Source organism: Ambystoma mexicanum, chromosome 11 (genome assembly GCF_040938575.1).
Source record: "Ambystoma mexicanum isolate Mex_15411 chromosome 11, UKY_AmexF1_1, whole genome shotgun sequence".
Classification (NCBI taxonomy): Eukaryota; Metazoa; Chordata; class Amphibia; order Caudata; family Ambystomatidae; genus Ambystoma; species Ambystoma mexicanum.
The window spans coordinates 906290340-906314848 of NC_090934.1; the positions used below are offsets into that span (position 1 = coordinate 906290340).

The following is a 24509-nucleotide window of genomic DNA, read 5'->3' on the forward strand; positions in this document are numbered from 1 at the left end:
TACCTTTTTCTACAAAATCATCATTTGAAAATGTACAAATATTTTTTTCATTTAGCACACAACATAATGGAATGCACCAAGCACAAACCATAACTGTACCCTTCATATCCTCATATTATCACCTCAGTACAATCCTGCATACAGACTCACATACACCAGGCGCTTATTCAAAAACAAGCTCTTACTAAATAGTAAGTACAATGCATTAATTTCTCTATTATTACCATTCATTATATAAACATTTCTTACAAGCAAAACACACTCTTTTTTTATTTTCAGAGAAATGGCAAACACACTTGAGTGGTTGGAAGAAAACTTCCCAAAAGAAGAAACGAGTGATGAAACATCTGTAATGGTATGCAATACATCTTTTACTATAAATAAATAATGCAATTTTTACAGACCTACCTAAAATACAATTTTTTCTTTTCTTATAGTACATAGTTTTCACGAAGAAACAACACCCCAATTTATTTATTCAGAATCCCATAAATCACAAAGAGAAACCCTATACCCAACTGTACATAATGACATCATGATGTCTGCAAAATAGGATCAAATCAGTAATGACTTTAAGGAACGTTTAAATTATGTCAAAAATCATGTGATTAAAGATGTTCATTATCACTCTCCTTCTTGCACCTGTCCCCCTTATCCCCAGCAATCATCCCAAAATTTAAATGAAAGACGCTTTGATGAAACCTCACTCCCTTCCTCCCCTGATCATTATTGTTCAGAAATTCTGAATTCTCCCATGTATGTTTCCCATTCCCATACCCCATCCCTTTCTTAAATACATTTATTTTTTATACTATAAATATCTTGTATATTGTTCTGTCATTTTTTTCAAACCCTAATTAATAGTACGCAGACACCATGACTGTCCAGGGTTGGACGCACTCAAAATGGAAGTGCCCCCAGACACGTGCGGTGTCCGAACATGTACGTTTCACATGACGCACTTTTAATTAGTCTGGGGACAGAACACCAGTTCCACAGAAACTTACGCACATGCACCCTGCATCTCCCTCTTCATGGGTGTCTCCAGACACACATCAGTGCCGGGGACCTCTACACACGTCGTCATGTGACTGCACCTGTGCAGCATGACAGCCTGCCTATGAACAATGTTTGTATTACGCGGACAGTTTAAAACTGAATGTTCCACCAATCTAGCGTTGCTCAAGTTAAAGATTTACCCTTCGATAGCTCCTAGACCCATTCATGGTTGATCTGGCAACCTTTTACAACTTTTCAAGGTCTATTTCTGACTTGGTTGTCCATGGACAGTCACGCGGTCCACAGATGGCTCCTCTAACGGGACCCAACCATTAATTTTCTTCATTCTCAATCTGGCTATCCAGGAGATAGCACCAAGAGGGACACCTGCTGTGGAGATCGCGTTGGCAAATCTTTAATCCTCCATCAATGACATCTGCTATGCCCATTCCTCCTCCCCAGCCACCACCCCTACCACCATCTGGAGGGCCTGGACAGTGTAACAGGCGCAGAGCTACAGATGAGGATCAAGAGGAAAAGGAGGATGAGGTAGAGGAAGAGCTTATCTCCAGTACCCATAGTGAGTCATGGGTGTGACAGTTTTTCACCACCATTTGGGGTATACCAAAGGCACGGGCAGTCAAGGTTACACACAGTCATGGAAAATCTGGGCTGTACTCCTACGGGCCACCTCCACGCAGTGGTTTTAGAAAGGCTGTTTTTCAGGGAGAAGTAGGTTATCATCCTCTACTCCATCTTCCTCGACCACTCCAGTTACCCCACAGGGTACTCCTGTGGGTCAGAGGATCCCACCGCTGCCTTGCATGCCATACAAAACACTGCTGACCTTTACCTTTTTTGAGGGTCACAGTATTATGTTTGTACTGCGAAGCACCAATATGTAAGGGGGAGCAATTTCGTAGTGCTTTCAATTTAGCAGTCAACGAGCATGAGAAACACTGACCCCCACTTTAAATGTAAGGCCTGCCCAATGTTCTCCTGTCCACCTGCTCCTCCATCTCTCTAGTTGGTGCCCCATCCTTCCCTCGCCCCACCTTACCTTGCCTCCCTTGATAAAAAAAAATACAAAATCAAAAAACACAGAAAAATGGTCCCTTTAGGAGCCACCGTTCACAGTTAAAAGATAGAGCTGAAAAATAAAACACGGGCCCCTTTGCAGCCTGAATAGTCCATGGACAGCACAGTAGCCAGGGGACATCTGGAACATTCCAGGCATGGGGTGGGGGAATGAAAACCATTTTAATTCTTTTTCACGCAAAAACGGTGGCTCTTAAAACAACTTTTTTATCTCTTTTTGAATTGTATGTATTGTTTTAGATTATTTTGTGTTATAAAACAAATTCTACAGAACATAAATATTTTTTGTAACATTCACAGAAAGTGCTTCTTATTTTTTTGTCTATTTTGCATTTTTGTTTAATGTAACTTATAAAGAATACTTGAATCCATAGTGTATGTGTTTACAGAAACTGCTTCAATGCATTTTGAACATTTTCCAGAAATATCTGATTGCCCACATCCATCAGATGAACTCCATCTGTTCGAAAAAATGTGGACAATATCAAATTTAATATTTTCATTGTGAAAAGATGTTATGCCAACATCTCACAAAAAAGCACATACAGCATTATTCACATTGCACTTTGCTTTTTTCCATTTGTTTACACAATAAATTTGAAAGCATACACATTTTTCTCTGAGCTATCCGAGAAAAAATAAATACATTTGGAAACAGTTCCACCAACTTTTCAAATGTATCCTTCATTGCAAACTGTAATGAAATTATGGTAACGTAGCCCAATCTGTTGCCTCCACACTGAAGAACAATCATGTCCGGATGTTTCAAGTGAACCATATTCTCACAAAATGGGAGGAATTTAACCCACTTCTTTCCTCGGACTCTATAGCATGAAATTTACTCACTAAACCAACGCCATCACACCTCTACAGACTCTTACTCTCACAACCTTTCCAACCACACCTATTATACCACTTCACAATCAAACAGCACTGTATTAATCTCTACAATCACACCTGCACACCCATTCGCAATACATGCATAAACATTCCACAACTTTCAACCCCAAACTTTCTCTTTTCCCAACAGACACACCAAAATGCCTACTAAAAAGCAACTCCATAGAAAATAAAGACAATATTGAGCAGATAAGAATCAAAGCAAGCCATGCAGTCATACACCTCTAAAACAGTGTATAGACCACATTAAAACAAAAGAGCTTGTAACCTCACTCAACAAAACTAAAGCCGCCACGAATAAATGTAAATTTAAAAAAAGATGTACAAAGAAAAGCAGACCTGCTAATGAACCTAACACTATATCAACCAGTGTTAACATAGCCACTGTAAAGCAATCCAATAAAGAATGTTACACAAAAATGTCCACCTTAGAGTTCTTCACAATCTTCTAAAAAAAGTGGAAAAGTCACGATTTACCCTTAAAATCTATTGCAAGAGATTAAACCTCAAAGCTCTAATTGACAGCGCATTTCTACTAAAGAGATAATTCTTTATATTGAATTGAAACAAAATGAAACCACTTACTAAATTAATAAATACATTACAAAAAGTACTTCTAAACATGCGCAAAGTCAACATAGATACCTTTTCAAACATCTGTGAAGGTGAAAGGTTCACAGAACCATATCTAAATAAAGAGGCTTATAAACAAGAACAAAAAAAAACAATTGCCATAGACAGTGATGGCCAAGGGTATGAAATGGTAGATGACACCATTATGGCAAAAGAACCCCTTCTAGAAAAAACATATCCAACAAACTTTAATCCAGATGTTCCTTTCGCCCAAACAAACCGTCCAGTACAAATGTACATGCAACACATTGTGTATTGTATGCCAACAATCCTTTAAATCTTTCCAACAATTTCTCAATCACTATGTGAAAGTAAAAGACAAAACTAAATTGAAAACATTACAAAACATGGACTCTTCGGCGCACACACCAAAAAGGGGTGGAACACAGGGGCGTAACACGCGGAATGGGGAACAACGCGTGAAAAAGAAGGCGTAACTGGGTAAGTACTGCAGGGAAATACATGGAACGCCCACACGCACGCGAACAACACGTATTCATGGAATCGAATACGGGAAACCCGCGCACGCTAAAAGACGCGCACAGGCATCAACACGTCCGCCACATGAAGGCAGGCGGAAGCGTCCCTGCGTACAGTATAAAAGTGTGCGCAACAACAAATACGTATATACAGCTATGATGAATGCCCCATTTGTCGCAGCACTGATCGCGGGACACTGCAGGAGGAGGAGAATAGCCAGACCCTGCATTTATTTGCCACGAACTAGCCTTTTTGGGATGCCTGACGACCAGGTCTATAGCAGGTATAGGTCCCACCTCATATCATCCTAGACCTGGTCAGTGAGTGGGAAGATGAACTTACATCATCCACCCTGTGCTCCCAAGCATTGAGCCCCTTGCAGAAGGTGCTCAATGTCCTGCATTTTTTGGCCACTGGGGCTTTTCACCGGACAACTGCCATAGTGGGGGGGGTCTCACAGCCCACGCAGTCACGCTGCCTACACCAGGTGGTGGCAATCATGACTGCGTGCCCCTCAGTCCGCAGGTACATATACATGCACAGAACACCCGCAGAAAGGCAGGCCGTGGTCCAGGACTTCTACAGGGTGGCACAATTCCCCAAAGAGCTTGGTGCCATAGATTGCACCCATGTGGCCCTACGTCCACCTAGGGCCACTGAGCACATCTATCGAAACCGCAAGCACTGGCATTCCATCAACGTGCAGGTTGTATGCGATTCAAAGGGAATCATCACCTCTCTCTATGCAAACTATCCTGGCTCAACCCATGACAGTCACATGAATGCACAACAGACAAGCAATTTTAAACTATATTAACTAATTAAACTAACTATAAAAAACCTACATTATCTAATTAAACTAACTATCAAAAACCATATTAACTAACTAAACTAAGAAGAAAAATCAAAAATGGCCACATACGACCTGGGGGAGGCATTCAGGAGGGGGGAGGTACAGGGTGCACCTCAACACCCACATGCGATGATGTTGAGACAAAAAAAAACTTCCTTGGGCTCAACGCCTGCACAGCCTGACCTGTGTGGGAAATATCTTGTCGTCCTCATCACCCTCTTCCTGAAAAGGTTGACGTGGCACAGTACCCTGACCACGCCTAGGCGCAGCTTGCCCCTCGTCGGCAGCAAGTCTGCGGGATGGGTGAGCCTGGTTCTGTGCGGCGATGAAACGTAGGTCAGCATGTAGAACCTTGCGTGATACGCGTGCTTCCTCTTGCAAGGTAGCACGTGTAACACAGAGTTCTTCCTGCGTGGCCCGGCTGGACAACTGGTATACCTCCCGGCAAGCACGAAGCTCAGCCGAGATGGTACTCTCTAGCTGCTCCAACCTCTCCTCTGACCGCTTCCTCTGGGACAACATGAGCACACCCAGAGTAGAACTGAGGGAATCATACTCAACCCTCATGGCATCCATGTGTGCCTGTGCGTGAGCAGCAATTGCTTGATGCAAAGACACCATTTCAGCCCGGCGTGCCCTGTCTGAGGCCGCCATGCCCAGCCTCAGCGAGCGGGCCGTGGACTGTGCCGCCCGCTGCTGGAGTTCCACCTGGCTAGCAGGGGGTAGCATGGATTGGGCCACACGCTCCATGCTCTCAGCGATGTTATCAATTGCTGCCCCCTGGTGTTCTGAATTGGCAACCATGGCTTGCTCCCGCTCAGTATACTCCAGTGGTGCGCGGCCACCGCGTTGCTGGGCTTGACACCTGCAGGGCCCAAGGAGCCACATCCTTGTTGAGTTGGCACCACCCGCGGCTGCAGGACTACATTCCCCTATCGACGTGATGCCCCAGGCACATCAACAACTGGTGTGGAGGGTGACCCTGCGTCCCGATCCACCACAGGTGGAGGTCCCACCACCGTCTGGCCCCTCAGTGCAGATGTCACGGACAAAGGAGCGTCCACATCAGAATCACTCACCCCTGACAAATGAACCCAATGCACATCCAACTCGACATGGTCGTCAGAGTGATCATCCGGGCTTGACTCATTGCCAGCCACAGACAAGATGGTCTGTCACACATGTGGGGTCTCGTGCTCTACCACCCCACGACCCCTACTTGTGCTTGGTTGCTGGTGTGATAGCAAACCTGTGTCTGGCATGACAACACCATCCGCTTGCTCCATTGCGTCATCATCTGAAAAGTGGAGAAAAAATAACATTAGAACAGATGTCAGAAGCAAATAACACACACACACATAGACATCACACAGACATCCAACACATGAAGCAGACATGTCACACACAAATGAGAACCTGGCATGCATCCAGTGGACTTGATATGCAAACACATCCCAAAAGCAGAAATGGATGTGTGTAAATAGCAAAACCTACACTATTAAAAAATGTACTATATGAACTCCATCAGAAACCACCTCTGTCAGGCACATGTCACAGGAAGAAAAGACAGATTTCAACTAAGAAATGCAATACACCATAACCATGCCTGAACTGCAACATGAGCACTGCTGCAAGTGAATCCAAACACACAATGACACAGGTAACATGCATGTACCAAGCATCAATGAGGCATCATCATCAATATAGCTACATCCATCTGCAGCTCGCCCCGTACCAGGTGACATGGCCCATGTAGAAATAGTGAATGTCACAAGCAAAGCAAGGCCCAGCAACAAGGCATGAGGGACCATAACGCCCTGTACCGTCCGAACTGCAGGACATGAATCCTCCACAACACCCCTCAGGGCCTGATTGTCCACATTGGGCTATGAATTTGCCCTGTTACATCATTCCCTGTGGAAGTACAGACCCAGGACCTAACATAGTAGGTAAGTGGGCTTGGGGGTACACATACTGCACAACAGTGAACTTTCAGGATCATGCCAGTTCCGCATAACGTGCGCAATGCCAAAATCTCACTAGCATAAACATCTATCAACTACATATTAGTCAGTCAACAATAAAGCTGCGGAAGACACATGTGTAAATGGACACTTTCACAAACACATAAGTGAATAATCGCAATGTTGCACCACACAACATTGAAGCTGCTTGCATATGTACATGTGGAAGCGTTCAAAAACACACATTTTCCCATACACCTGTATTGTGAACATGACCAGCATCCAATACACCAAAGCAAGCGGCTATAACGTTGCGTGCTTAGATGTATGTGGAAGTGCACACATATACACGTGAAGGATGTTCCACAGTCATCACAACCCGATTGGCCAGCTACATCCAATCAGTGCCCTATGCGAGTTGGTATAGGCCGCAAATTGACCAATAAACTAATCTAAACAACAACTGGGTAGTCCTAACAATGAGTATATGTGCCACAGGATGCACCAGTGCCCGTCGCATACATGGCAGAGAAGGGATGAAAAACAATCCATCCATGCCAGGTGACTTTGACATAGCATCAGTGAGTAGTCATGTAGAAGGGTGTAACCCGGCTCAGGAGTGGGTTGATGCAATGCAGAACATGTGTACGTGCCCCACTATCTACATGAACAAGTAAATTATGAAGTCTTCAAATAAACGTGTGGCCAGTGCAAGGGCAATTTCAGGCATCACATGCAATGTGCATGTAATTGGTTGCATGGTTACAGGCAACCCCCCCACCCACCGAAGTGAAAATGCAGGGAGGCATTGCATGGCAGCGAAAGGGGGACCAGAGATCTGTGTATTGCCAGACAGTGTTGACTAGCGTCAATTGCATCATCAGAGTTAACTCACTAAACAGCAGATGATGATGGGACAGTAAGCAGGACACATGATGAACCCTCAGTAGTACACCCATGGGTGCAGAAGCCACTACACCAGTTGAACAGAGTCAGTGGGCCAGAAACAGGGTGAGGCCTGTGCCCCACACAAACTGTGACACCCTAAACCTGTGTGTGATGCTGGCCTGAGCCAGAATGGGCATTGAATTGTTGATCAAATGCCATGATATGTAGGTCAGCCTGGACACGTACTACTATGATAATCCGGTCAAGGACACATAGAGGCATGCATGGAATGCACATGGAGCATGAATGGGCACTCATGTCCCTGCGGAGCATCTGTCATCTGCATAGTCCAAGTGAGAAACCCTGCATGAAGGGCAGAGGATGTACCCAACTGCATGTGTCGGGCAGGTTAGCTGGTGGAAGTTTGCATGTACACCGGAGTCTTGAACAGCCCATTGCAGAACGCCAACATGATGCACACAAGTGCCATGGTGAAATGGTGGTGCAGGGGGGGAGGGGCAAGGGAGCATGCCTACGTGGAGTACCAGCATGCAGGCCGAAGACACATGCACGTCAGTCATGCAATGACATAGTCCCAGTTCTGAGAGGAAAGACACCCCAGGCTACATGCAGAAGGTCCAGTGAGCTGGAACATGGACCGGAGGGGCAGCCGGGTGACTAGCATGTGAGTAGGGTGCAAGTGTGTGATGAGGACAGTCCCCATCTGCTCTACATGTCCACTATCCTGCACAGCAGGCACTCATCAGTGAAGCATTGCATGACTTGCACATGAGAACCATGTACACATGACATGTAGTGGCAGTCAAGCACAACACATCACACAAGCAAACCACACATGGCCTGGAAAAACACACACCAACACTCACTGGATGGGGCATCAAAGTCCAGCATCTCTCCTACAACCATTCCTGCTGGTATGAACTCTGCAGCAACTGACTCATGCGAAGTGAGGTCTTCCTCCTCAGGTGGTGGCCCACTGCCCGTCACCAGAGTCATGTTGTAATTAGAAAAACGTTTTGTCTTAGTACTGCGTTTGAGGTCATCCCAACGCTTTTTGCACTCTTGAGCTGTGCGCACCTCATGGCCGAATGCACTCACATGATCCGCAACTTGCTTCCAGTGGGACATACGATGGGCAGCCGTAGTTTGACAATTCTGCCCCACTAGCATGTCACGGTTGTGGTCCTGCACGTAGTCCACAAGGAAGTCCAGTTCCTGCTTGCAGAAAGGCTTCTTTCTCGACGTGCCTGAGGCCGGAGCTGTGTCTGGAGTCCCAGCCTCTACTGCAGGTGCAACCTTCCTCCTCTTGGACAGTGGTGCGAACCGTGGCTGGCAAATGCCGCCCTGATCAGTATGAGCAGTGGCGCTGGTGGATTGAACCAAGCGAGTGGCAGGTGGAACAAGGACAGAAGCCCTGACTTGCGTCAGTGGCTGCTAGGTGCCCTGGAATGGACCCTGCGCAGCAACATCCGCTGTGTGACGGTCATTGAACGGGACTGTCCTGGATGGTAGACTCACAACCGGGGTTGTGTCGGCTGCATCTGCCCATGCACTTGCCAACACCCGGCTGGTCGGGGCAGCAGATGACATTACTGCCCCAGGGACACGTGCCTTGGTCAGGGCAGCCCTGCGTGCACCTACGGTGTGCCTCCTGACCTCCTGGAAATCTTCCATGGACTCTTCAGGAGCCAACGCAGCCTGCACTGGCAGACCCTGAGCCTGAGTGTTGGTGTCCACAGCTGCACCTGCAGCTACCACTACCCTTGGGCCCGTGGCAGTCGATGAAACGGGCTGCCAGGTCTCATGGGTGCCAGTGCCAGATGCAAGAACTGCATCTCCCGGAGCCGCAGGGGGTGGTGGCATGACTGCACCAACACGTGGCACAACATAGTGCCGAGCTGGCGCACCCCTGCCTCTTCCCCCTCTGCAGCCACCCTGGACACCCTGGAGTCCCCCTACTCCCTGGTCACTCCGGCCACGTCCCTGACCATGCCCGCCACGTGGAGTATGCCCAGCTGAGGCACCCCTCACCTTTCGTGGCCTCCCAGGCATGGCACAGATGGAGTAGTGCCTTCACAGATGTAGTAGTGCCAATGGGAGGTGTACACTACAATTGTCCTGGGCAATTGGGGTGAAGGGGATGGGATAGAAGATGTTAACAGCACCCCTGAACCTGCAATTTTGTATGCAACCCCGGTGATGAAGTGACGGGTCACGCAACGCTCAGGCACCCCAAAACTGCAGTAAAACCGTGCACGCAATCCCCGGTAGCCCACATGTGTGGAATTAACCTCCCGCTGTACGCGATGGCACCCAGGGACACAAAAAACAGGTACGCGTGGGGCACGCAGGCTACTATGACCTTGAAAATTGGTACGCGATACACAGGTGCACCCGCAGTGGGAAAAATAGCATGCGCGACTCACCGTCAGACTAGTGTAGTAATGAAAAACACGCTCCGCCAATACCCATGCCAAAAGAAGAGATTTGTCCTTGATCCGCTGTGAAGTTGTGATGGCGCGCGAAACAACATGAAGTAGTAACACACACATCGGTCTCAACGAAAGGCACATACAGCGAACTGCTGGCCCCGCTCACCGTTCACCCGTGCTGACGGAAGCGCCCGCGCGTGTCACATCACTTACGCGCTTAGGCCCTTTCCTCTGATTACACACGTGTTTTTTCACGTGCTGAATCACTATGCACCCGTCACAAGGGGAACGCCCGCGTGTGTAACGTCACAGACACGCTTACGTGCTAAGGTCCTTTCCTCGAATTACACGCTGACGTACACTTTTTTCACGCGCCAAATCACTCCGTATCAAGCTGGCCACGCGACAACACACTAAGACCATGCTCCTGCACAGACGGTCATTTTCCTGACCTCCAGAGCCCCGAGTACGCTCCCACCTGCCATCTGCTGCTGCCTGCCTGCCGGCCACATGCTCTGCTGTTTGGTGCCTGCATGTCAGCCATCTGCAGGGGTTCAGTTGCTGTGACCACCCCTGCTGGAACAGAAGACTCCCGACTGGGATTCCATCGCTCCACAGCCCAGCCCCAGGACCCAGTTGCCCACCCACACCTGCCTCGGGGGTTGCCATGTTGGACACAACACCATCTGGCACCAGTGGCAACCCCTCAGCAGAGAGGCAGAGGGCTACCTGCTTCAGTGCCAATGAAGTTGGTATCCTGGTGGAGCAAGTCCTGGGGTAGTATGATGCCCTCTTTGGAAGTTCACATGCCGACAATGAGGGATGGAAGAGGATCTGGATGGACATTGTGGCTGCCATCAACGTGGAGAGGGGCAGCCCGTGGCATTCAACACGTCCGGAAGCGCTGGGAGGACTTCAGGTCCACGACCCTCAACAAGGCCCTGCGCCTCTTGAATGCAGCAGATGCTGAGCGGTGCCGTGTCTGCCTTACCAACAACCAGATGAGGGTCCTGGAACGTATACACCCAGCTCTCCACCTCCAGGTCCTTGACAGGCAGACCCGTCCGAAGTTGAGCGGTAAGTTTACATGCGTACTGATTGGACGCTGTGCATGTTGAGGTGTGCCAGGAGTGTGCAGGTTGGACATATGTCTTTGTAGGCCCATGTATGGATGTGCATGTACAGGGACATGAGCCTGCCGCATGTGAGTCCTGTCATTTGTGAGACACATCAACGGTGTATGTGTTCAAATGCATGCTGGACGAATGCATGTGTGGGTGCACACATGTTTACATTTCTTTGTATGTACTGTGGCATGGTTGTGGTGTCACACATGGATGCTTGTTCCACCTGCATGTATCTGCACTGTTTACATGTGCATGTGTGCATTTGACAAGTGTGCAACTGTGATACACCATGGATGCATGTGACACTGTCATCTAGGACGCTGATTGACAGATGTGACATGGATGGCGATGATATCACTGCGACAGGTGGTGGAGATGTACAGATGCATGTATGTCTGGTGGCGTGTGTGCATGTGTTCTGCACTCCCCTTGTTGCATGTGACGTCAGGCTAACCTTCGGCTGCTCATGCTGTTGTATGTGTATGGATGGTGCTGCCTGCTGCAACATTCCTGTTGATTTGCGCATGTGTGTAAGTTGAAATGATATGTGTGTTGGGGAGTGTGATGCCATGTGTGAAGTTTGACACTGCCACTCATGTGCAACTGTCATGTATGTATCAGACCATTGTACAGGGCCCTGATGCCTGTGTTCTATCTCTCCCTGTCTACAGTGTCAACTGATGAAGAGGGCGGAGACGGTGCTGTGGAGCAAAGCGGCAGGGATCGTACCACCAGCCAGATACGCAAGGCCCGGCTCCCCTCCCAGGTTGTCATCTCGTTGGGGAGTGAGGAGTCTGGTACCGCGTCCGTGGCCGCAGCTGCCGAGGGTAGGTCCAAGAGGGGGAGGTCGGAGGTGGATTCCTCAGCAGCATATTGGGCAGCTGAGACCCCATAGGGTCCGATGGAGGAAGATGGCACGGAGTCATCCAGGTTGGTGGTGGGTTTGGTTGAGGAGGAGGCCATGGAAGGGACACACACGGGGTCTGGAGGGGGGGTTCCACTGGTGCTAGTGGTGCAGTCCAGGGGCAGGGACAGGAGGCAGCACAGGCCGCCGCGGATGTGCCTGTGTGTAATCCTGTCCTTGATCCAGTGACTGCATCATGCCGCACCAGCAGGTATGCCTTCGTCCAGCCCCGTTCGCAGGGAGTGGATGCGCGAACAACAACTGGCCTTCCTCTCCCTGCGGACGTGGCAATCCGGGACCGTGTTGAGCCTGTCCTGGCTGGGGTGGCGTTGCGTTAACAGGGCATCCGAGATGACGTGCAGTGTTTTCGTGAGGACTCTGCACATTATTTGGGATGACTCATTGACCGCGTCGACCTACTAGGACGGGTCACCAGTGCTGGATTCCTCCGTCTGCTGGACCTTGTACCGTCCCGCTCCTCAACTGAACCCCCTATGCGCCAGTCCTCCTCCGCGCCATCTTCCGGCCCAAGTATCACCTGGGTACCCTGTGGAGCTGCCTCTGACCCAGTGGCCAGGCTGGTGGAGGACACATCCCTGCCACAGTCGGGAGTCAGAGGTCCAGCAGGGGTGGTCACCCCAACAACTGGACCCCAGCAGGAGGAGGACGTGCAGGCATCAGCGCCAGGGCACATGCACGGCAGCAGCAGGCTCAAGGTGGGAGTGATGATGGCTCAGGGCCATCAACATCAGAGGGGCAGGCATCGGCCGGAGGGCAGGAGGACCCTGGATTGGGAGTGTCTTCCGCGAGGCAGTGGTTGGGCCAGCAAATAGATGCGGAGCAGCGGCGGGCAGAAGAGGCATGGTTCACTATTGTCAGGGCTGAGAATACCATTCGCAGGGCGCTGAGGCGGGCTGAGTGCCTCAAGGAAATTCGCAGGGAGTTGGAGGTGGACATGGCGTTATCCCTGCGAAACCTCTGGGCCATGGAACAGGCCCGCCTCCAGGACGTGGAACGGGAGTTTGATGATGCCTTGGCCCGGGAAATCAACAAGTGAGCCATAGGACTTGCCCGCCGCCATTGTATATAGTTAATTATTGTTAGGTTTCCTTTATATTGTTCTTTCATTTGGGGTGCGTGGACTATGCCCCACATTTTTGTATATAGTTGTTTATTAGGTAGGTTTTTTTGTAGGTTTCATTTGGATTGTTGGGCTCATGGACCCTGGATTTGGAAACTGTATATAGTTGAATACTGGATTGGAAATCTTTTTTTTCATTTTTTACCATGGAGCAATGGATTTATTTTTTCATTTGGATTTTGTTTGATGGACGAACCCTTTGGAGACATTTTCATTTGGATTTATTTTGATGCAGTATTCATATATTTTATTTCATTTATTTTGGACATGCAGCCCTTTGATTATTATTTGTATTATTGTGTGAGTTTCTTTCATTTCCTTGCTTTTATTTTTAATACATTTTGGTTTAATACTTCATTTGTCATTTGTGTGGTATTCTCTCATTGGTTTCATGCATGTCACGATGTGGGTTTTCTCATTCACTTGCACCCAGTGTGTGTGTGTGTGTGTGTGTGTGTGTGTGTGTGTGTGTGTGTGTGTGTGTGTGTGTGTGTGAGACGGACATGTATTGATGTGCATACTTGCCATTTGGGATATAACATGTAATGGGGATTTCAATGTGGGTTGGATGGTATACTTGGTTGGGTGTTTCGACTGGGGTGGCGTGGGGTGGGATTTGGGTCGCCATAAGGGCCATGTGTGTGGCTCGTGATGATGTGTTGGAGGGGACATGAGTCGGGGCCTGCTGGCAGGTGCCGTCAATGCTGGGTGAGCGGGGCTGCAGGGGGACATGAGTCGGGGCCTGCTGGCAGGTGCCCGTCAATGCTGGGTGGACGGGGGTGCAGGCGGATATGAGTCGGGGTAGCTGGCAGGTGCCCTTCAATGGTGGGTGAGGGTGCAGGGGGACATGAGTCTGGGCTCACAAGTGTGCTCACAAGTGCATGGTTCCATGTGGGCTGACTGCAGGGCATGGTGAGTGTTGTAGGGTAGTCCCCTGTGGTGTGGGCTGCCTGCAGGGCATGGGGAGGGGGGAAACTGCACACCCGGGAGTGCACATGATGCCAAATAATGTCTAAAACTCCCCGCGCACCCCTCCGAATACACGTATCCCTCTTGCGCTAGTGAAATTGTGTGTCAAACTACCCGCGTACCCCACAAATACACATACCCTGCTCACACAAGGCCTATTGCGTGTCAAACTCCCTGCGTACCCCACAAATACACACACCCCTCTCGCACAGGGCCTATCGCGTATCAAACTCCCCGCGCACCCCACAAATACATGTACCCCACTCGCACAGGGCCTATCTCATGTCAAACTCCCCACATACCCACAAATAGACGTACCCCGCTCGCACAGGGCCTATTGCGTGTCAAACTCCCCGCGTACCCCACAAATACACGTACCCCGCTCGCACAGGGCCTATCGCATGTAAAACTCCCTGTGCACCCCTCAGAATACACGTACCCATCTCGCGCTACCGAAATCACGTGGGAATTGTCACCCCTGTGGTGTGGGCTGCCTGTGGGGCATGCACTGGAGTGATGGGCTACCTGTGGGGCATGCACTGGGGGGATGGGCTGCCTCTGGGGCATGGGGAGGGTGGATGGGCTGCATGCATGTATTCTGAGGGGTGCGCAGGGAGTTTTAAACCTGATTTCGCTAGCGCGAGAGGGGTACGTGTATTGTGAGGGGTGCGCGTGGAGTTTTACACGAGATTTCGCTAGCGCGAGAAGGATACGTGTATTCTGAGGGGTGCGCATGGAGTTTTACACGCATTTTCGTGGTTGGGGGGCTGTATGCTGGTCCACTGGCCTTTGCGCCATGTACTGGATTTGAGCAGCGCACGGGACAGGGTTGGGGGCGTAACTGGCACTGCTGCAGAGTCGCTGCACCACTCTGCGCCACGGCTGGTTATGGATGTTAAAATCCATGAATACCATGTGCACTGAAATGGGTTTTGGCGCACGCGGCTGGTGCAGACTGCCGCACGCGCACACTGTGCGCCAGCCGCGTGCGCCACTTGTGTGCCGATTTCTATGAATTACCCCCAGTATCTTTTTTTGTTTTCAGTTAACCCCGGTTATACCTGTTATAACCCTGGTTATATCTTGTATCGAGCAAAAAACAAAAATTGTGGCTTTTCATTTTTGAAAGGCCTCTGCTGCAAAGCCCCACGGGAAAAATATAGCTATAATTTTGGGAGAAGGGGGCACCTCCATAAAATCTTTATATCTTCCTTGGTGCTTTTACAGCACTAAGGCTGAGCGGGGTTAATAACCTTTGACTTGCTCGATGGATGTGGATGAAATCTTCCAGACAAAAAGTCTGTCTAGTTTGAAATTGAAAAAGCTATTACAAAATATAACAATGCTGTTTTCAATCTACTTGCATTTATTTTCCCGTAGAGAAAAAGTGCAGTTTTTGAACAGCGTAGCGTGAATACCGGTTGACCAAATGAGAACCAATTTGGGCACAAAGCATTGACTTAATTTCTTTGACTGCTTTGGGTAAATCCATCCACATGTTTTTAAAATATTCGACAGAGAATGGTGTGCCCCCTGCTCCTTAAAACATTAAAAAATATCAGCCTTGGTGCTTTGCAGCAGAGTCTGAAAGGCTTTTCAGAAATTGAAAGCCACCTTTTTATCATGCTCGATCTGGGTCATCCCCACAATATTAGCGGGAGAAGCCACCAATGAAAGTACTCAAAACATTATTTGGAGGAGGAAAAAGGATGCCATCACACCTTGGAATGAACTCCCACACAACCTTACAAAGTCTAATAACATTCTTTACTTCTAGGAGACTCAAATCTCTTATGTAGTCACTCCGGTGGGAACAGTGATCGTTTTGAAACACAGCATTCAGATGGCCTGGCCTTAGGCGGTATATAAATGCCAATAGCAATAGTGATCACATCAGGCTAACGGTTGGGAATGGGAAAGACAAAATCATGTGAAGATGAGCATTTGGGGCTGGGTTGGGGATACAGTTACATGTAGAACAGGTTTGGTTATTGGAGGAAGACAGCATGAATCTCACGGGATTACAGCTGCAACACCACAAAAAAAAGCTCTGAAATACAATGTGCGTCACACAAAACGGTGAGTGATAGGCGGTAATGGCAGAGGGTTAGAGAGGGAAAAACCAATTGGGGAAAGTAAGTGGATCTGAAAAAAAGAAGTGGGGCACATGTTGATTCTTTTGATTCTGAGCAATTGTTCCCATTATCACAGGAATCAGCAAACTGCCACTCTACCACAGGAATTTCTGTTATTGGAAACAATGACTGTAAAATTGTTGGGGGACTAAGGAGTTAGAAAAAAAGGTTTCACATCTGCAGTGCCTACAACCTATTGGGCAAGGGGCAATGAGTCTTTGGTAACAAAATAACGGTTTATCATGGCAAGTGGCCATGGCTAGTGGGACCAAAAGAAAGATATTGGAGAAGAACGCGCAGAAGCCATGGCTAGTAGGCCCTGAGGAAAGTAAGGTATAGCAAAACACTTGAAATTCAGTGAAAAACAATTTGTTAAGAGAGGGTTATGGTGATCAGATTTAATTAAGCAAAACCCCTGAAATTCAGCAATCACATTTCAAAGAAGTCAACCTCAGAGAACAAAAATGTGTCACACTAAGTAAACAGTGATAGGCAGTAATGACTAGCAGAGAGCCACAAAGGAAAAAAGCTGTTATGGGAGTGTCAGGGCCATGGAAGGAGGAAGGATGCACTTGGTGAGTACCTATGAGGACAGGAAAGATTTCAGGATTTTCCAGCATTATCAGGGGAATACCGGGGATATCCTGTGGGCATCATTAGTTCAGTGCCGCTGTATGTGTAGTTGTCACCATTATCAAGGAAATATTGGGGGACTCCCTCAGGAATGGGAGGAGAGTGAAAAAAGGTAATTTTACACCTGCAGTGATCACATCTCCTAGGAAGGCTGTAATGGATCTAGTGTGCCCCAAAGAAACCTATTGATGCAACATGTATAGTGGCAGAGCCCCAAAGAAAACTATTAGTGCAACATATACAGTTTCCACAGCCGAAGACCTTGTACAATGGAAATGGCTGAAGGCCAAGCCTAGAGGGCCCAAAAGAAACCTATTGGTGCAAAATGTACAGTGGCCATGGCCAAAGGCCGTGGCTAGTGGGCCACAAAAAAACTATAGTTTAACAGAACACTTGACATTCTGTGGAAAAAACTTTAGTTAGGAGAGAGTTATGTTGATCATATTTAAAGTGAAAAATAAATAGCAACAACACCTTTGAAATTCAGTGATAAAAAGCATTGGGGTGAATAGTTAAGGTGGGTGTGCTCGAAATGTGATTGCTGAATTATACAGGTTTGTTAAGGTAAATCTGATCATCTAAACACTCTCTTAACCAAGGGATAGTAATGGTTAAGTTTCTCAGCCAATAGGATGAGCACTTATTGGGTGGCTTTTAACTTCGCCCCTTCATGAACGAATCCTCACAAAACTTTGCAAACAACGTATATGGCCCCGTCAGATTGATCCTGCGCAGTTTGGTGAGGTTTCATCAAGGGGGGCAAACTTATAGGGGTCCCAAAAGGTATTTTTTCCCATAGATACAATGGAAAAAAAAACATTTTGCTCATATCTACAGCCCAAACCGCTGGACGCATTTTCACCAAATTCACGGCATGTCTTGATCCCGAAAGCGTGCTTTTGGAAATTTGGTGTAAATCCGTCCAGTAGTTTTTTTTTTAAATTACCAAAAAGTAGGTTAAAAAAAAATGTGATATCTGGGTTCGGTCCACGTACTCACTTTCCTGTTCGGGCAGCGGAAGGGCCTCCGATTGGTTCCAGAGGGGGCATGAGGTCTGCAGACATTGGATGCACCCACTGATTGGTCAATAAAAAACATGAAGTGCGTCAGATTTTTGGAAATTCCAGCCATGTTGGATTCACGGACATAGGCTGGTGTCCACGGACATCACAATAAAAACACAATAAAAATAAAAAATAAAAAAATAAAAATTAAAAATTAAAAATAAAAACACAATATTGCACTTGTCAAACTAATGAAACAATCTCTGGGGATGTGAGGTGTGATGAGAGTGGGATAAAATGTGGCCTTAAAAAGACAAAAAAACAGGTTTTTTTCTTCTCTGATGTCCGCAAACAGTCCAGGGCAGTCCTGTGATTTTCGCGGACATGAAATATGTTTGTGGGCATCTATGCTTATTTGTGCATTAAAGGGTTAGTGAAAGATTTCGGATGGCTAATAACTTTGGCGCCACTCAATGAAACTGCATGAAATTAAGGAATTTCATTGTAGACCTGATTCGGAATGGGTTTGAAAAGTGTGGGGCTGTTTTGTCAAGAGGGAACATAAATTGGAGGGGGGTCCCAAAATATTGTAAAGGCTTATAAATGTGAAGGTTGACAAAATGATTTTAGATCTAGATATACATGTGTTTGCAAAGTTTGGTTAGATTTTGTCAAGGGGGCAAAATTATAGGGCGGTCTAAAATATTGTAAAGGCTTATAAATGTAGTGCCATTTGACGAATCTGCACATGAGTTTGCAAAAACATTCTAGACCTAAATATAAATGTTTTTGCAAAGTTTGGGGGGATTTTGTCATGAGGGGGCTAAATTATAGGGGGTTTCTGAACATTTGTGGATGGCTACAACTTTGTTGCCATTTGACAAATGTGGACAAACATGTTCTGAAAGATTAGAGACCCAACCTTGAATGTTTGTGCAAGGGGGGACTAAGATAAATTACTATTCTATGTACGTACATTTTGATACTTTTAAAAAAATAAAACATGGGCAGATTTCCAGCAAACTCGTGTAAGGAGCATTGGAAAGGACCATAAATCATGGTTTTGTAAATTTGTCTGTGTTTTATTTTTTGACAAGTGTCATAATGTAGGTCCAAAAAATGATGTTATACCTTTGTTGACTGAGGTATAGCCTGTGGCAATGGGCAGTGGCTAGATTGTCTGGCTCATGGTATAAGGTCATGGCCTGGACAATCTGGCTACTGGCAATGACCACGAGGGACAACCAATGGTGATAAAGTGGCCATGTCCACCAGGGACCGGCTATTTGGTAACGTTTTTCAAAATCGGGATAGGTTTGAAAGGGAAACAAAATATGCTTGTGGTAATATGGTCATAGGGTTCTCTCTTTGCCTTCTCCAGGCCACTATGGAAAGGGAAGAGGGGCTCTATATGGAGCCCCACTTTTCCTTTACATGGTGGCCATCTTTTTCCTTCCTACAGTGGGAAGCCTTGTGCGTCCCGGTGTAGGAAGAAAAATCTTTTTTTTTAGCACCAAGGGGTTCCAATTTGGAAACCCGGGGTGCTAATGGCCTTCATCCCTCGTTGCAGGGGCTGTACCAGGGATAACTTGGACTGGCGGGCCGTTAACCCCCATTTCAGTCTCTGGAACGGGGGATGAATGCCACTTTATTCCCATTGGCATAACACAAAATGCTAAAGGAAATGTTGAAAAATCTTATTGAGTCTATGTACATTACTGGGAAATGTAAAGTAGATGGGGGCTATAAGATTTTTGCAGGAGAGCTTAGAACAACAGGTACCAAGCACTAATATGGAGGTGCAGATGGTTGAACACCACCCTTTCAAGCACTTTAGAGTAGTGCGGAAGAAGAGACACAGGGCGGAAGTTAGCTGGTCAGTTCAGGCCAGCCCTGTGTTTTTTTAGGAGAGGTATGATTGTGGCTATTTTGAAAACAGAGGGAAAGCAAGCAGAGTCAAACGACAGGTTGAAGAGCTCAGCGAGTTGAGAGGCCTGGCGGTTTATAGTCATAATCTCGAATACAAATATGTCGAAAGTCATAATGTTGAAAAAATAAAGTCGAAAACAAAAATGTCGAATTTTTTTTTTTGTTGATTTTTATTCGAAATGGGGGGGTTCCCCCCCAACCCCCTTTTTTAATTTTTTTTTATGTTTTACCCCTTTTTTTTACCACCGGAACCCCAAAAAAACATGTAAATTAAAAAAAAAACAATTCGACATTTTTGTTTTCGACATTATTGTTTCGACATTATTGTAATTCGACATTTTGTTTTCGAGATAATGACTGGACACCCACTACAGGGCTATAGAATTGACTAGTTGAAGAGCAAGATGGTCTGATGGAGCACAAGAGGGATTTGCCTTCATCAATCGAGATAGCACTTTATCAGTATTAGTCTGACTTGAGTGGAAGGTGGAGGCAAGGGATGATGGTAGAGTAGGTATGATTGTGGCTATTTTGAAAACAGAGGGAAAGCAAGCAGAGTCAAACGACAGGTTGAAGAGCTCAGCGAGTTGAGAGGCCTGGCGGTTTATAGTCATAATCTCGAATACAAATATGTCGAAAGTCATAATGTCGAAAAAATAAAGTCGAAAACAAAAATGTCGAATTTTTTTTTTTTGTTGATTTTTATTCGAAATGGGGGGGTTCCCCCCCCCCAACTCCCTTTTTTTAATTTTTTTTATGTTTTACCCCTTTTTTTTACCACCGGAACCCCAAAAAAACATGTAAATTAAAAAAAAAACAATTCGACATTTTTGTTTTCGACATTATTGTTTCGACATTATTGTAATTCGACATTTTGTTTTCGAGATAATGACTGGACACCCACTACAGGGCTATAGAATTGACTAGTTGAAGAGCAAGATGGTCTGATGGAGCACAAGAGGGATTTGCCTTCATCAATCGAGATAGCACTTTATCAGTATTAGTCTGACTTGAGTGGAAGGTGGAGGCAAGGGATGATGGTAGAGTAGGCGTAGTGTAAGATGTAGGAGGAGGGAGTGTGAGGAAGGTCAGGATAGAGTCTCTAATTTTGGACATTTTTGCAGTGAAATATTCAGCTAGGTCATTAGATGTGAGAGTGTAGTTGATAGTCATATACTTAGGAGGAGTGAGGAATGAGTCTATGTTTCCTTGCAGCCAGCGAGGATGCTTGGAGTGAGTGTCAATGAGGGTTAGGTAGATTTCCTTTTAGCTCTATCAAGAGTGGACTTGAGAGAGTTTAGAGCAGAGAGGTAGAGTTGCAGGTCCCCATGCTAGTGGGTATGCCTCCATGTGCACAGCAGCCAACACATGTCTTTGCAGAAAGAGCATATGAAATGGGTGACCCATGGTTTAGGATGCTGAGACTTAGGTGTGAAAGTAAGCAGTGGGAAGGGAGAGGAGAATGAGTCATGTAGCAGGGATTGGAAGCTGGTGAAGGCAGTGTTGGTGGATGAGGTATCGGGTGTGAAGGAGGAGATTGAGAACTTTAGGTTAGAGACAAAGGGGGGAATGGCAGAAGGTAATTATTCAACATTTACTAGTATTGAAATCTTTTAGGGAAATGTTTTGACATCCATCTGTATTGTGTGTGATTGTGTTGATACTGATACTAACTCCACAGTCATTTTCGGAATCCACATTCCTACTGGACTATATTCCCAGATCGTTTTTTCTGGAGTACCATGTACGTCACAATATACTTGGGTTTTGTTGCCCACATCACTTTCACAGGTGTGTGATTTTCTAAAATATGTTCTGTGTTTTGTAATCTGAATAAATGCTGTTATTTTCATACACAGTGTTTGACTATATGTTATGTTTGAATCACACAACTGTACTGCAGTTTTCACCTGCATTGGTGTAGTGTGTATGGGCAGAGAAGCCTGGGCTCAAACCCGTTTCGTTGATAACAAAAATAGGTAAAATTTTGGCCTGAGAGTGCCACCACCGGGCTCTCGGCCCTTTCATGCCTGTAAAGACGTACACAGTTGGTGCCCTAGTCTTACTAAATTGTTTGCTGAAGACACCCCAGGATAAGAGCACCTCGGGGAGAAGGGAAAAGTGTGATCACATGCTCTGCTCTCACTGACTCTGCCGGTGGAGGCAAAATCATCTTTTTCCACTAGTGTCACTTACACATTTCCAGAGGTGGGTGTGGTAAACTGTGGATGGCAGACCGAAGGTAGGAAGAGCAAGGACATATGACCTGCTATCATCTATGGGCCTCAAGGCAAAGAGCATCTCAGATCATGTCCGCCGGTGTCAGCTGGGGAAGCAGGTAGCCGTTAACCTGCTACTACCAACCTGGTAGGTATGGTGTGGTCAAGGGGTGTAGCAATCCATGTACTCCAATAAACTGAACTACCCCTCAAATGTTTCCTGTTCGCTAGCCCACCACCCTTTAGCACCTCAGTTAATGGTATTGTTTAGCCACCCCTCACATTTCCTCTAGAATGTTGCATTTGCACTGCTGCTGTGTTTGTATCTAGGCTTTTTCCCTCTTTTTAGGAAATTTGAATCTGGGTGGTTTTTGTATTGCTGCTGTGTTATAACGAGGCCTTTTCCCTCTTTTTAGGAAATTCGAACCTGAGTGAACTTTGCATTGCTGCTCTGTTATAACTAGGTATTTTCCCTCTTTTTAGGAAATTCGAACCTGAGTGGTCTTTGCATTGCTGCTGTGTTATAACTAGGCCATTTACCTCTTTTTAGGAAAGGTGAATCATTTGCATTGTGGTTACTGTTGTACTGTGAACTGTGCTCCATTAGGCTCTCTCCCACTCTCTAGGTCCCCACCCCTGCTGGGGGTACCATTGTACTGTTGTTTGTCTCCTTTCAGCTCCTCCTTTGTGTTCCATACTGTGTGACCCCCCACCCCCTCTGTGCTTCCTGCGTTGTGTGGCACTGGGCTGTGTCTCTCCTCTTCTTTGCTCCCTCCTCCTCCACTTTCCTCCTCACACCCTCTATGGTGCTTTCCCGTTCTCCCATCTTCTCTAACTACTACTCTCCTATCCCTCTCGCTAAGTCTGGAAGGAAGAAGTTCAAGAGGGGCATCCTGGTCTCCAACCCAGGCCTCCTTATTGCTGATACTTACATCAGTGCTTCCTCCAGATATACTCTCACTGACATCCTCTATGTCATTCCCTCACCAGACCTATGTACCCCTCATATGGTCTCTGTTCTATTTCTCTGCCATTAATGCTGGCACTCGGTGGGAGGTCCTTTTGGCCTCCTTCCACTCCTCCAAGACCATCACTAATGTCTATCTGAATGGCACAGACCTGGTCCAGGGAACACAGCCCAATCTCATCCTTTTTGATAGGTGTTTCCTGTGTCTTATCAACTTCCTTCCCTCTCTTGCTACTCCTACTAGCATCTCTCTGGCTCCTCTACCAGCTCCTACCTCTGCCTCCTCTCTGGCTTCTCCCTCCTCCTCCTCTCTGGCTACTATCCCACCACCTGCTACAACCTCTGCCCACTCTTGGCCCCCTCTACCACTTCCACTGGGTGTACCTCAAGCCTGTACTCCACCCCGGAAGACTTTCATATGATACAATATGATATGATATGATTGGTTATTTATAATGCGCTTAATACCCAGAGGTTTCTAAGCGTGGACCCGGGGATCAAACCTGTGGTGCTCTGTGTCATCTTGCTTCCAAGGGGAGCACGTTGCCCCTGAGCTATCCTCCCGAGTCTGCATGTAGCAACCTGCTCCACATCGCGACTCTCAACTCTCGATCTGCTGTGAAACACTCTTCTGACATCTGCCACCTTATTGAAGAACTTGACCTAGATGTCCTCGCTTTCACTGACACATGGTTCCTGGCCAGCTCTTTCACGTGTTTTGACACTCTCCTCTGTGATGGCTACAAGATCCTCTCCGAGCCCAGAACCAACCAACCTCTAAGTGGAGTAGCTCTGATCTTTCCAGAGTGGGTTCCTGCTTCTGTCATTCCTGGGCAGGCGTACTCCTCATTTGAATGCCTGGTCTGCAGGCAATCTATCGCTCCTGGACTCTCTCTGACTGTGGCCAACATCTACAGGCCTCCTGGCCAGGTTGCCATATTCCTTCCAGAGTAAACTGAACTTTCCTCTCTTCTTGCCTCTACCTCTTAGCTTCTCCACAGAGACATCAACATCCACCCGGATGCTTCTAATCCCTCCTCTGGGAACTTCCACAACGTCTGCGACACTCTCTTTCCATTCTACCCTCTAGTCTGACACACTATGCCAGACACACCCTGGATGTTGTCATCTACTCAGACATCCCTCTTTCTAACCCTCTCACCACTCCTCTCCCTTGTACGGGCCACTTTCTGCTTTCCTCTCACCTGACACT

At 47.0% G+C, this 24509-nt stretch overlaps 1 protein-coding gene across 6 annotated transcripts in view; it reads left to right on the forward strand.

Annotated features, from left to right (window-relative positions):
* The window catches only part of LOC138503901 (mucin-5B-like), a 456236-nt gene that overhangs the window by 144817 nt on the left and 286910 nt on the right, over positions 1 to 24509 (forward strand). The window contains exon 4 of one of the 6 annotated variants that reach the window (XM_069623984.1): positions 280 to 355. The exons of the other annotated variants lie outside the window; for them this stretch is intronic. The gene's annotated coding sequence lies outside the window, so the exon portion shown is untranslated. The remainder of the gene's footprint in view (positions 1 to 279; positions 356 to 24509) is intronic. 6 annotated transcript variants of the gene reach the window in all.